At 47.3% G+C, this 14,815-nt stretch overlaps 1 protein-coding gene across 1 annotated transcript in view; it reads left to right on the top strand.

Annotated features, from left to right (window-relative positions):
* The first annotated feature begins 719 nt into the window (after positions 1–719).
* Positions 720–14,815, top strand: part of LOC131272032 (interference hedgehog-like) — a 28,721-nt gene continuing 14,625 nt past the window's right edge. The window contains exon 1 of the mRNA XM_058273642.1: positions 720–797. The gene's annotated coding sequence lies outside the window, so the exon portion shown is untranslated. The remainder of the gene's footprint in view (positions 798–14,815) is intronic.

The following is a 14,815-nucleotide window of genomic DNA, read 5'->3' on the forward strand; positions in this document are numbered from 1 at the left end:
AAAACAGCAATTAACACACCACTCACCGAAGGAAAGCGACAAATCTGAATGCGCGAATGGCAACGGAGCCCTTGGAGCCGTATGAGCAGTCAAGATTGGAACAAAAACGTATTTTATTTCAACAGTCGTCCTCAATTAACATGCTGGCATATGTATGTGTGTTTGAGGATGTTCATGTTTCCTGGTTTCATACTAGCTTTTCCCCCTTCGCCCACTGAACAAGGTATCGTGATCTTCTTTCCCGTGCCAAGATATTTGCATTGATGAAGGACTTCCATCGCTCGGCTTTAATTGCTTTTGCAAAGTGCATTCGCGAAGGGGGAAACTTTTGGTTTATAATCGCTCTTCTCTTTCGATGCATTTCCTTTCCCGCCTATTAATGCATCTGTCGTCGAGTGGTGTGGTGGTTTTATTGCGATATTAAAACAATCCATTCACGCCCACTGCCCACATTCACCGCTTGTAGTTTGACGGTTTCACTTCATTCGAAGGGTACAGAATTGCAAGCTTGGTGTCGACATCTGTATCGTGGAGTGAAATTCATCTCTTCCTCGGCGTAAACATTTATGATAGTTTTAAATTGATTCTTGTTTGTTCACCGGTTTGTAATGTAATGGCCTCCACTAACCTTCGGTGTGCACAACTCTTATCGTTCCAGATGATTGGCCCTTGATTTGGGAAGAAGAGAACAGGAATAAAAAAGGACTCATATTCTGAAGGGTGTGCTGGCATAACTCCGGCATAAGAAAGTCATCTCCCATCTCGGGCTCATTTCTTGGCGGTTGCTGAAACTGAAGGTAAGCGAACGTCGTGGTGGTGTACCTATATTTCATCGGTCGCACACTTTCTCGCACGGATCGATTCCCAGCTCACGGTAAAACAAATCTTTCCCTCACACAAGCCATTTTTTTTTGGGACCGGGACAACAGCGACATGCAGGAACCGTTCGCGATGCCTTCCGGTGGTCTTACGGTCGGTGTGTTGTGCCTCGGTTAGTGCACCAAGGGTGGTAACGAGAGAGAAGAGAAAAAAAAGCGACACCCATTTCATGCATCCACTCACAATAAAAAAAAAACAACAAAAACCTCCACGAGATGTGCATCAAGTTAAAGGATTACACGGTTTGGTTTAACTTACGCCAGTGTGATATTCTGCGAGGCCAACTATATAAAGTAGGAAGCGAACCGGCTCGCTTTAAACGGGAGAAACAGGGACGAAACGGAATCGGTTCGAACGCTTCCTTCCTCTCCCCCCGGAACGACGGGCGCGAGGAAAAGTAAACATAAAATAATCATAAAAAATTATCCTCATTTTGCGCGTGGAATGTGTATGTTTCGCGCGACCACCAGCCAGACAACCAGATCGTTGATGTGGTGGGTTTCCTCCTGCCTTTTACACACACACTCAGGAAAAAATAAAAACCCACACCAGATAGTCCGGAATGCTTGAGCTTGTGGGAACTGCAAAACCCCGTCACCCGCCGGTCTTCGGTTTCAGTCCCACTCCTTGCCTGCCTTTCTGGTGGATACTCGTTTCCCGACTCCTCCTGGCCACCTCTTAATGGCGTTTTTAGTGCGCCATTGCACAAAAGCGCAATGCATTCACGATCGCGCAGCAATCGATCGATCTTTTTCGCTTTGCTTGTCCCGTTTTTTTTTCCGGCTCCTGCCCATCTGCATCCCCCGGTTTCGCATCCCCCGATGGCCAACCTTGATTTTCCAGCCTCACCATTCGCCGGTATGGAGACGTGGAAGGTGAAACGTTTCCCGATCCCCGAACCGGAGCCACGAGCAACTGCAGCACGGTGCTTTGCAACTCGCTGGAAGATCTTGACTTGCTCGTGTGCTCCGATCCGATAAGACATCCCAAGGAGACTCGGGGAGAGACGTCTGTACGATGGGGCTCGCGGAGATCCCCGGCTCGATCGATTGCGCAGTCGCGATTGTTGTATGCGATCGAAGGGTGCATGCGTAAATTGATTACGCGGTATTATTTATTTAGAGTAGTACACACTGCCCGGCTTCGGGCCTGGACTAGAAGGAGGTACAATACAATGGAATAAAGGTGACTTCTCCAGAGAAACATTTTGTAGTGGTAGATGCTGGAGTTGTAGGGGTAGGGTCGAGAATGGAATTCGCATGGGTAAACTACAATGTATGTTGGGATGCAGCGCAAAGGCTCGCCCTAGTAACATCAGGAATCTCCAGTGGATCCTTCATTTTGTTCGATCTAGTCATGCTTGGGAATTAATATACACGGTGGACGTTATTATTCTTGAATTCCTATGCTTTACTGGTGTCTAACTCTAAACAAACAGAGCGGAAGTAGGTTGCATAACCCCACCGTCACTCAATGTCCATTCATCCGAGCGAAAGCACACTCCAAACTCACGCCAAATCCACTCCGTACGCCAATTCCGATATACCGGTGGCTATAGGCGACGTTTCGCTTTCCGGCAAAGTCGAGATTATGGCCAACGCCAAAGGAATACCCTACACACCCACCATCAGGGGGTTACGGTACCCATTTCTCGAGCTTATAAGGGCACAGTTCAATTTGCACATTGGCACACGTGCACACTTCCGACGACCGCGTATGGGTTCCGCCGGTTTCGACACTTCTGAAGGTACGATACGATGGTGCGATGCATTTGGCAGGGTGTCATCAGGCGGCTGCGCATGTCGCTGCAGCTGACGAAGTTGTCAATCTGGGGACCATATTGAAAGTCCGTCCGCATGGGGAGTTGCTTATTTCAGGTGTCAATAGGTGAGTCCCATCAGCCGGTTGGTGACACCTGTATGCACCTGCATCGTCTTGCATGGAAGTTTGCCATTTCGATTGAATGGATATCGATATTTTGAAATCATCCAGACATATTAGATTTGTTTCTGAATGAGTATCAAAAAAACTATCCAAAACAATTTAAGCTCCCTATGCACCGAAGATAATCTCCAGCCACATTACGATACAGTCGCTGGTTCTTGGGCCAACCGTCAGCGAGTCGTGGAACCGAGAACCTACCTTGTCCTGGTCGCAAATCAACCCAGAAATAGCAAGCTATATCAGCTCTCCAAGATCAGAAAGCTATTCATCTTACCACCGGCTGCCGTGGCGTGTGTGTGTAACCGTCCCGCCAACCGAAAGCCGCCCAAGGACTTCACGGGCGACGCCGGGCGTTCGGTCTTAAGGTCAGCCTTGGGTCCTACACGGGCGGATAAATCACGCTGATAAACAGTGAGGTGTGCGCACACGTAGTGTCGTGCAGTGTAGTGCACTACACGATGCTTCGCTACGAATGATTAAAACATTCGCTGCATCGACTGGTTTTCGCAACGCCAAACAACTCGTCGTTCCAGCGCCGGGAATAACATCGTACACTGTGGGCGCTCCTCGGAAGAACCTAGTTCAGTATGAATTTTGGTTTTATTGCTGCTGCCATTATCTGGCGAAGAGGCTGGTTGGGCTTGTAGTCCTTGTTTTGGTGATGCTTTCAGGAACTGTGTAGTCGATGATGGATATTGTGTACAAGCACAACAGAAACTATTATCCATTATTGGAAAGCGTAAAGCTATTGCACTTTTTCACAATCCAATAGGATTCGGAAGTTTTCCTCCAATTTTTAAATACTCCTTTTATTGTAAATTAGTACTTTTTACTTAGTTCTTCACGTAGGATGATGAATGAGTCATGATTGGATTATTGCTAATTTTGTGTGCAACTTCAGTTTATCAGAAAACACATTAAAAACATTTACTCTAAAAACATTTTTGTAAAGCTCATATTTACTTTACAACTTTGAAAAGCATAAAAATTTAGTTTTAATTGTAAAAAACAAAGAGTCTTATCTAAATCTCCAGATTCCCAGGTTGGACATATAACCACCTGTTCCGCTGAATCAAAAAGTGCATTAAATGCATCATATTGAGTTTCTTTTACAAATATGTTAGTTCCTAGTGCAAGGGTATCCAATCGTCAATTAAAACCTTTTAGACAAAATTATTGCAACCGAAAACCTCCACATTGAATTTCAATGTTTTAAAGTTCACTTTAAAGTACATCCGACAACTTGTGCCGATCGGTCCCACCGTGATCGTTCGTTCGGAGGAATTCGTTCTCGTTTTCTTAGCCATCGTTTGGCAGTTCGGTCCACCTTTTTTATTCCTGTACCAGTAGACATACCCCAAACCAAACCGGTTGCAATAATCACGCTGGAACTGTCGGGCAGCAATTCTGCACACTGGACGGTCCTCCCCGCTTGCCACATCCCCAGTCCCCGATGTAACCAGGATCTGCGAATCGGATTGATCTGACCGCGGCGCTACTCGACGTTCTCCCTAGCCTTTGGGGTGTGTTTGCCTGTGTGTGTGTATATGTGGCTGGTGAGATCTGCAAAATCTGGACAACTCGTCGGTTGACATTCTTCCAAGGTGATTCCGCGAAACTGCGCTGGTCCGCTGTCGCGAAATGTAGACGATGCGGTCGATCGGTGGGATGGAGGGTATGCGATAAAGCGGGTGCCATTTATACCGCTTTTTGCCTCTCCTCCTCCTACTGCAGTAAGGAACAGGAGAGCAAAAATCTCCATCCCCTTTTTTATGCGATGCGCTTCGGCGATTTATTTTCGGATTCCTAACACGGTGGCTTCGCTTAATCCGTCGTGGCAGGCAAGGACATCCATTATGCCGGTGGTACAGCATCCAAACGTGGACTTGTTTTTTTCACACATACACACACACACATAATGGACAAAATTTTGAAAAAAAAATCATTTAAACAAGTTAACCACCCCGAAGAAGAAGTGATGGCAATCTGATCTTGTCTTAGAGATTGCAAAATCTGCGACGGAAGACAGAATGGTCTTGTGCGCGCGGAGAATGTGCACGGATCTGCGTCCCACTCGGTAGTGTAGACTAGTTTTGGCATTATTTTTAAGGTATTTCAAAATCTCACTTTCCTGCCGAGCTGCAAGGCGAGTGTGCAGGGGAGGGGAGTAAAATTGGTTTTAATTTCGACAATAATTCTTTCGTCCTGCGCCGTTTGTCGAAGTCGGTTAAAGGGATACGTCCCCCCTTCGGTACCCGATCGACCTGACACAACAACTGTAAACGATCGCCGGCACCGGCTGTCAATTTATTTTGATTTATCATGAAATTAAGAATAAAACTGATGGAGATACGATGATGGAGTGTCCTGTCGTGCGCCAAGCCATTCAGGCTGCAAAACTCGATGCTTGGCGATGGCTCTGAGGATACGGGAAGGACGGTCGGTTTGTCCCATCCGAGTGGCAAAGGAATCCGATAAATCTTTCCCTCGTTAACTTTTCCCTCCCCAAAAAAGTCGAGTGACGGTGGATTGTGTGTCCGGTCCGGGGCTTTGTGCGTAGTTACTCTGCCAGCAGGTCGTGGCCCCGGGAGGGTTATCAAAATTAAATATTACTCAAGAAAATGAAATTGCATCACCGACCACCGGGGGAGGAGGGACCGTGGGAATCTGTCACCCGAGCGACGAAGCGGGGTAAGAACATTCATCAATTCCGAGCGGCCAACTCCAGGAATTTAATGAAGGTAGAAATGGCGTGCGAAGATTCTTCCAAAAAAAAAACACGATAATTCATCCGTACCTTACATAAAGGAATGTTAATTTGCAAACGCTTTGGAACAGTTTTGGAGCGAAAAAGAAAGTTGTTCCATCAAGAATTCGCGCTCCGGAGGGATGCAAAACTTTTTCTTCATTTAACAAGCAAACGATAGAGAGATCCGGAGGGAATTTTGGCGCGAGATATTGAAGGCAGGTTGTTATGGATACTTGAGATGGAAAAGAAAATGAAACTGTTGGAAAAGAAGCATTGGGATGTCAGGTTCTTTTTCGACAATCTCCAATTCCCGTGCTGTAATAAAGACGGATGGGAAATTTGGCGAAGAACCAGAGAGAGAGAGAGAGAGTGTCCCCTTGCGACTTTGGTAGATTTTTTCTGCCCGATACCGTACCTTGTTGTAAGTTCACCCGGATATCATGTACCGCTTTGGTGTTGCACTCGGTCTGAAGAATCCTTTTGCCGGATGCACCGACGCCGGTGCAGCAGTGCATCCGATGGTAGGGAAATTTAATCTCCGGACGGACCCGACGGCGCGTGGGGAAAGGATGAAGGGATGTAACCCTGGCGCGCCAACGCCCGCTTTCGTCGTCACGCCGTCGTTTCAGCTCGGGGCCAAAGCCCTTCACCTCGTTTTGACAAGTGGGCCCCCGGTTTGGAGGGGGTTTATACCCGCGAAGGGAGCGCGAGAGGGTAACTGTAACTGACCCCATTGGCAGGCGTCTGCAGGCCCCATCCAGCCGCCATCCATCCGGGAAGCATGAGAAGGCATAAATCTGGCGCAGACGACGCTGGAGCAGCTCCGGTTTAACTTATCGTAATCGTTCGCACTCGAGCCTCGGGAAGGCTTTGCTTTGTGTGTGTGTGTGTTCATATGTGTATACTGGCGTTGGTTGCAGCTTGCAGCGGGAGTTGTCGCGAGTTGTCCGGGGGATATGGGGTGAGTCGCGAACATTCCAAATCCATGAATCAACCGAGTGGCGAACTTTTGCCACTGGATTAGACGCGCTGCGTTCAAAGTCCATTGCGATGCGGGTCATTCCACTGGACCGTGGCCAGCAGTTCGGAATGTCTGCAGCCCATGCAACCACCATGCCATCGGACCTGGACCACATTCTCGCGGAATTCCATTATCTGGCCCGGGCAGAGGGCGGGCAAAAGGATTTTTGTTTCCTTTTTTATTTCCCTCGTACTCTAAATCAGGAATGCAGATACAAAAAAATATCGTACAACCTCACCAGATCCTCTGCAAGCTCTCGTGTGGTTCGCGGTTCGATGAGGAATGGACGTACCTTTCTGCAGAGTTTCGCTTGGTCCCATTCCTGATCCCGTGATCTGGTTTGGGAAAGAAAGAATTCCACACCAGGTAAAACCCTTATGCGCTTTAGTGAATCCCAGAAACCAAACAAAACATGAGGTGTAAACTGGTGGAAAAGTGGCTAAATCCTTCTCAAAACATTGCCGAGCGCAACAGCGAATGGAGAAGCAAGATTGAGTGTAGTTGGTTATGCGTTTTTCGTTGATATCTCCCAACGCCGAAGGGATGAATTTTGTCGAACAAATAAAGGGTACGAGGAGAGTGAGTGAAGAAAAAATTGAAGAGGGAAGCATCACAAAAAAAAACCAGAGTAAACACCAACTGAAGGTGAACTGGTACACAGTGTCGCATTGCGCCTCCAGCTAGTACAACACTTCGACTTTTTTTGGACACTCCAAACCAAGCTCAAGTAACCCAACGTTTTTTACTGTTCCTTCAGAAAAATAGGTCAATTCTGTTTATTTTCGTTTTAATTTTCATTTTAACTATTTTTTTTACCCTTCATTGTCGTTTTTTTTAATAACTTTTGTTTATTTTTACTTCGTTACGTTCGGCTTAGACCGTTTTTGAACAGCCCACCACAAGCCGGTGCGTTTATTTTTGGTTATTTTTTCCCACGGCTTACTTCGTTGAAGTAATTATTTTTTTAGATTCTTGACATTTTTTTTTCATTTTTCAAATAGTGTCACATTGAAAACACCCTCTTTCCCCTTCCCGGAATGCTTATTTGACGTAAAAATTCCCATTTCACGTGCTCTCGGCGGTGATGAGAAACTATTCGTCGCCCGGGCAGGCCGGCATTCCAAACACTCGTGATTATTTTACTTCCGCGCTTTTTCCCCCCGTTCTTTTTTTTTGTTCCCGTCTGCCGTCATAAATCCTTGAGCTGTTATCGCGTAACTTTTACCTGCTGCTACCCCCACCCCGCGGTCGACTGGATGCCCTTTTCTCGAGCATCGACCTGATTTCCCTTCCCGAAGGAGCCACCAATCTCTGGTGGCAAGGTGAAAACAAATTGAAAATAAAATAAAAAAAACCAACCAACCTGCACTTCTTTTCCCGGCGCATCCAGAACGAGAGGGAGATTATGAGGACGGGGAGTGACTTTCACCAACCAAACCCACCCTGCCCCTCTCCCTCGCCGGAGTGGCGGTGTGCGGATCTGATTTATCGGATCGGAATGTTTGAGTTTCGCGCATTTTTCTCGCCATTTGTCATTCGGTAAAACCCCGTCCACTCACGCGGGAAAGAAGGGTGGGGTGGGGAGGCGGTTCGGCGGTTCCGCAGTGGTCAATTATTTTATCGTTTCCCTCTGTTTGCTCTGCACTCTGCCGCCGGCGCTTGGCAAACTTCGTCGTCGTCGTCGTCGTTGTCGAGGGTGAGTGGATCTTGGGGCGAGACGGCAGCAGATAGCGTTTTCCTTCACCACCCGAATGAGGGGGCGGGGAAGGTGGGGTGGTTCCCATTCGCCTAATAGAGAGACTTGTCGATGCCGTGGAGCTTTCACGCTCTTCCACTGTCGCCCCTTTCTATCCCTCCATATCCTTTCGTTTCCTTTCGACGAGTTTAACTCCTTTCGCTCCTGGCTTTGTTTCAATTTTAAACTTCCCCACCAAGAAAGCGGGATGGTGATGGCCCGATGGCTTCGGCGAGGCTCACGGCTCTGGAAACATACATCCATCTTCACCTTAGCCCCATCCGCGCCCCGGGGTCCACTTACCCTCGGCGTCCGTTCGAGAAGAAAGGAGGGAGTTTTTAAACATTCTCAATCATTTATCCTTCCGCCACCCCCCACCCCCCGCGACTTACGCCCATTCTCCCGCGGGACTTTGTTAATTTGATTTCTTCGCTCCTTTATTATTCTCTGTCATTTATTGCCACCCCACCCTTCTCGCCCTCCCCACCAAACTCCACAGCCTCACGTATTTGCTCTCGTGTTGGCCACGCGCTTTTGGGACCAGCCTGCTGGGGGTCGCGTCGTTTGCTCGCGGGTTTGCGCCAAGAATGGTTTGCCTCTCAAGACAAATGAAAAATAAAAGTAAAATAAAAAACAATCCCATTGGTAGGCGAAGAGAAATAAAACGCTTGGCATGGAAATTCGGAACAAATAGAACGCCACCTTTTCTAAGGGAAGGGAGGAAGGGGTGGTGGAATGGTATGGTGCAACCCCCTGACATGGTGGATGACCAGAACATATTTGCGACCTCTCGTGTCCTTGTGTGCGAGCGTGTTGGTTCCTCGCGGCTTTCCGACCAGCGTGACACAAGTCAAGTGTGTGCCTCACTCCCAAGGCGCCCCTTTCCCCCGTCACGCGCCTTCCCCATATCCCCCGTCGAGCTATCGTCATCAAAAATTCATCTCCATCGCGCGCGCACGCCAGCGGTAGGCAGCATTCCGAGCAACAGGTTGCACAGGGGTTCCATTCCCCCCGCGGGTTCGTGTTGGATTCTTGTTTCGGCTGACAAAAACTTAAGGCCAAGGGGTGGCCCAGAGGCGAAGGAATGGAAGGAAAAAACCCATCCGAACTGTGCCCAATCGATTTGCATAAATAAATATTGTAATTTAAATTTTATCAATTTATTATTCCCCGCAACAAACCGCCCCGTCCCGCCGCAACGTTCCGCCGATGGAGGGACACAATGTTTGGCCCGATAGACCCTGATATACTCGCACACACACGCATATTATCATCCTTCCTTCTGGCCGCCGCGTTGGCCATCTAACGCGATCGGCCCTCTCTTTGGCCGGTGGGATGTTTGCGGGTTGTGGCTGTCATCTGTTTTTCCGCCTCATTCGGTCACCTTCTTCTCGCTGCGTGTTAAGCTGCGGGTTTCGGTTTTCGTTTCCTATTTTTCCCCACCCCCTCGTCTCTTTTGTTTCACCCTCCACCAATGACTAATGGGAGTTGTTAGTGGTTGTTTTTATAGAGTTTCCCTGCCCTTGTTTTGTTTTTTGGTCCGCCGTTGTCCACTGTCGCTGCTCTTCTCCCGCGTCGACGAAGATCGGTTTCGTTCCGTTCGGATTCCCTCCCTCCGTTCGGCTGATTGTGGCCATTATCGATGCCGTCGAGTGGAAAAAAGGCCACCTGAAACACGATTAGTCACACACCAACCCACCACCACCACCACCACCACCATCGCCAGCCTCCTTCCGTGGACGACAAATTTTGGCCAACTTCTCACGGAGGTCGCTCGATTGGTTGCCAAAAGGAAAAAGTAAAATAAACCCCTTGATCTTTGTCGTCTGACTCATGGACTCGATTAGGCGAAGATAACATCACCAAAATGTTTGAAAAAAATAAAATAACCAAAACCACATCACCCTTCTCGCGAGGTTTGGTAAGATGGCAATCGGCAGGCACAAACAGGAGAGAAGACGATGTTCGATGGAGCTCGATGGCACGCTGTGTACGCCATGAGGCTGCATAAAGTTATCATGTTTTTTTGTTGTATTTTTGTCTTGTTTCTCATCGATTTCGTTGGTGCTATCGTTATAGCGTCAAACCTTTCGGGGTAGTGGGCAGTGGAAGCATTGGTTCGAGGGTCCTACCCTCCGCAATCCAACGTAACGCAGCGTGTGTCTGTGTTTGTTCTTACCCCGGCGGCGGTTTCATGTTTCGTTTTCAATCTTTTACTCCATTTTATTACAGTTGACCGATTCTAATTCGCTAATCAACCTTCTCCCCTGCGCGCGCACACATCCTTCTCTTCATTCGCAAACGGTTCATGTTTCTGCGTTCCGCGATCGATGATGATTATGATGATGATGATGATGATGATGATCCGTCCAATTTATTATCATTTTCGGTCAATCATTTTTCACCACAGGATGCGGTATTTGAGGGGGGCAGGGGTGACTGGTTTTTTTTTTTAATTTTTTTGCTAAGGTTGAATATTATTAACCACACTGGCGCACAAGAGGAGAGGATCTCCATCAGTATCAGAATGATCAAGTGATCGTTTGCTGTTCGAGGGGGTTTTTCGGTTTGGTTCTCCGCCCTCCCCCCAAAAACGATACGATCAAACGAGTACCAGCAGCCCTCGTTGTTGGGTGTGCTCGTTTTGGATAAGGTGAGTAAAAAAATGGAAAGGGCCTACACTAGGCGTCCTAAAAGATTCTAGAACTCTTCTACTCGCTGCTAGAAGAAGGGGGCTGATAGGTGAAACAGGCGGAGGCATTAAGCATTCATCTTGCCTGTCCGCAGGTCCGCCAGTCTCAGCTCAGCGTTCGACGAATTAACGCAAGCGAAAGCAATAATCTGCTCGTGAAACCTGCAGAATGGCGCAAACGGGGAAAAAAGCCAAAATCAATTAACATTCCGTGAGAATGCCAATGAATTGCTGCTAATGATGGTAGCTTTGGCGGGGGTTTATGTTTTTATGATTGTTTCCCTCCCTTGGTGTCCTGGTGGGGGGGGGAGTCACTCCTCCACCCTTTGCTTCCTTGCACCATATTGGTGTCGTCGAAGGCAGGACACACGCGCCGAGCCGTGAGTAAGTCCGTCCGAGCTTCTCGAGCTTACTTTGGAATTCCAACGGCGCGCTGGCAGCAACAATGCGCCCAAGGAGGGCTTTGCCCGCCTGCCGAACGACGGCGCGATGAACTTCGATCTGGTTTGGGAAGTCTGTAAAAATGAACAACTCCCAAACGGGGCTTTGCTTCCCGCACGGAGTCGATTTGCAGCCGGTTTTTCGGATTGAATTCTTTGACTGCTTTGGTGCCATTAAAAAACAGACGGCAAGAATAACCATCTGGAATCTAACTACCAAGCAGCTCGGGGGTTGGTTGAATCAGATCTGGGTTCGGATTCCATTTCAATCTGATTAGATCAGTGGCGGTTGTTTGCCATGATTAATATGAGCATCAGCGGGGCAACCACCAGCCGAAGCAAACGTTAATAAAAATAGTTGATTGTTATAAAACATTCTCTCTTCGATAACAATAATTTCTTCTTAGTTGGTCAAACGTAAAGAATTCGCCTAACGTTCTGTAAAGTTTATGCAAAATAAATTGATTTGGTAGACCATTTCGTTCGTTTTGTTCATTGGTTTTTTGAACTGTTCTTACATGATTTGGTGTATGCATGTATGCTTTCTAATCGGAGTTGTACCTTATGAATCTTTTGATTATGATCTTTTCATATGATATTTTCACTCATGATTATGAATCTTTGAAGTATCTTCAATTCGTATCGTATCTTAGAACATTGTTGAATCGTTCGAAAAATTTATGGATCTAAATGAAACTTACATCCACATTTCATAAATCTTCGTGCTTTCTTCTTCTTTCATTGCTACATTACTCAATTCTATTTATAATAGATTACATAATGTTTTGGACAGAAAATGTTTAATTAATAATGCCGATATGGAATTGAGCTCATTTTGTAGACACATATTCGTCCCCCGTAAAATTTTTACATAAATATTTACCTAGCTCGTAGGACACCTTTCAATCTTAATTTGAATCAGAATCGCGCAAGTGTATTTTATTTTCTCTTGCAACCCCTAAATTATCATGATCACGATCACGAACTTCACAGTATGGTCATTTAGGAGTGTTAAATTAATTATTAAAATTAAAAATTAATGTTAAATTAAATTAATTACTCAATTTATTCTATTAGGACCCAATTTGTTAACGTACAAATTCGATGAATTTGGGGTTTCGTATCGGTTACTAAACAGTACAATTATAATGTGTACTATTGCAAAAAAATACGTTTATATTTTCTGCACGCATCTCACACACAGACACACTCGCGCAAACCAGATCCCTAGTTTTTTGCTGCCCATTTGTCGAGCATAATTATCGCCACCATTTACGGAACATTCATGGGGCGTAAAATGAAGTGAGCCGCGGCCAACATTTGCCATCGTTTTCCTTCCATGCGGAGCGGAACGACAAAGGGACGGTGTATGAAAACAAAACATAACAAAAATTAATGTAAGCTAAACTGGATGGAAATCGAGATCGGTCTTAGTCGCAGCGAACGGAACAGAGTTTCCACCCAACGTTCACCTGGCCGATGTAACCTATTTAGCGTTTAATTAGGGTTTGCGTCATACTTGTACCCTCTCGGGTGCAAAAAAAGCAAAGGAACCCGGTCTATGTGTGTATGTGTCTGTGGGGGTAGTATTGTGAGGCTGGCAAATCTCAGGAGAGCTATGCCGAGTTCATAAAAATATGCACCGTTAGGTGACCATTTCTCATCATCGTACTCTGAAGGTTGACCCCCGGGAGGTGTCGAGTGGGATGCCCCCGAAAGCCCCTTCCCACCACCGAAAACTGGACGTCAAAAGGCTGGCCAGTCCCCTCTCGTCCCACGGTCGTTCCGAAAAGGGCCAACGTTCCGGGGGCAGATCGGGAAAGATGAATCATTGTGTTCGCTCTTCTGCTCTTCTTTCCCGGGGCGGGTAGTTTTACTTCATGTTACCTCGTTTTTTTTTTTTGGCCTAATGATTCGTATCGAATGTGATCTTTTGACTCCCTTTCTTCATGCCCTCCTCCTCCCGGTACGAGTACTTCGTTTTGAGGCGGCTTTTTCCGAATGGAAACCTCCTCGGAATGGACCTTCGCTCGCTCAATTGTCGCAATTCGCGCCGCGATACTTAAGCGCACCCTCCTCCTACCGCTCCGATGAACCTCGTTCTGAACCCGGGGATCGATCTTGTGGTCACCGATTCGGTTCTTCCCCCAACGGTCCATCGATACCGGTCCCCAAGTACTCCGACACTCGTCGAAAGCTTCCATTTATGGTGCGCTCCTTCGCGATGCGTCGTTACTCCACCTTCGTCACCCGGAAAGGGATCACATTGAGGGCGAAGGGCGGCGAAGGAAAATGAGGGAAACTCGAGGTTCTTGATCACTAGCCACACACACACCCACTCCTTTGCGTGCGCGCGTTGGATGATAAATTTAAAAGAGGTTAAAATGCGCAGTAATTAAACTTTCGATACGGTCCCCTCCCCCCACTCCCACCCTTCGGACTTGGGGGTGGCCAAAGCCGGGGACCATTCGTACATCATTAAGATTGATTAACCGTTCGCGCCTTGGCAGCTTCCCCCTCCCCGATTTGGCAATCCCGCCCGTCCTCTGGCGTATGAGGGCATCCCGGAGTTCCTTCTCTTTTATATTTAGGAAATTGGCAATCGCTCATCGAATCTCTCGAGAAGGTGTGGTGGGTGGAAAAGTGGTGTGGGAAAACTGTGGGGTCCATTTTGATTGATTTCCATCGTTATAGCCGAGGCACCGTATTAACCTTTGCGCGTGCGGCGATATATTTTGGAAAGATTTTCCTCATGTTACAAAACGGCCGTTAAAAACGATTTTCCAAAAATGTTCGGAACGCATCGTATTTCTCCCGCATCGGTTTGCCACCTGCCCGGACCCGAGTTTTACGCACCAGCCACCTCACGGTCGTCCGGCGGACCCGTGGTTTTAATGACTCCTTCCGAAACATAATTTACGGTCTGTCCCGATTGTTCTGTCACACGCGCACCTGCTCGTTAACATATTCTTTCCGCAAGACTAAGTGTTTGTGTGTGTGTGTAGTTCCGGTGCTGGAAATGCTGGGCTGCACCACGTCCGTCAAACCCCCAAACCTGACCGTCTCATGTTCCGTGATCGAAAAGGGGCGAATGCGATCATTTCATCACATTCCACTGGTTCATCATCGGTTCAGCTTGGAAGACATCGTGGACAGTCCCCTTCTCGGAAGTGTTTAGGGTTCAGTTTTTCATTTGACTATTAAATTATGAATGTTTTATGCCTCCACGCCACAGGGATGGGTACAGGGTAGCTGGAGCACTGGAATCAAACCTCGAATTTCCCCCGGGACCACAAACCACATCCGTCCCCGCGTGCGCTCGCTTTTTGTCGGTCGTTAATCTAAAATTAAAATA

Source organism: Anopheles coustani, chromosome 3 (assembly GCF_943734705.1).
Source record: "Anopheles coustani chromosome 3, idAnoCousDA_361_x.2, whole genome shotgun sequence".
Lineage (NCBI taxonomy): Eukaryota > Metazoa > Arthropoda > Insecta > Diptera > Culicidae > Anopheles > Anopheles coustani.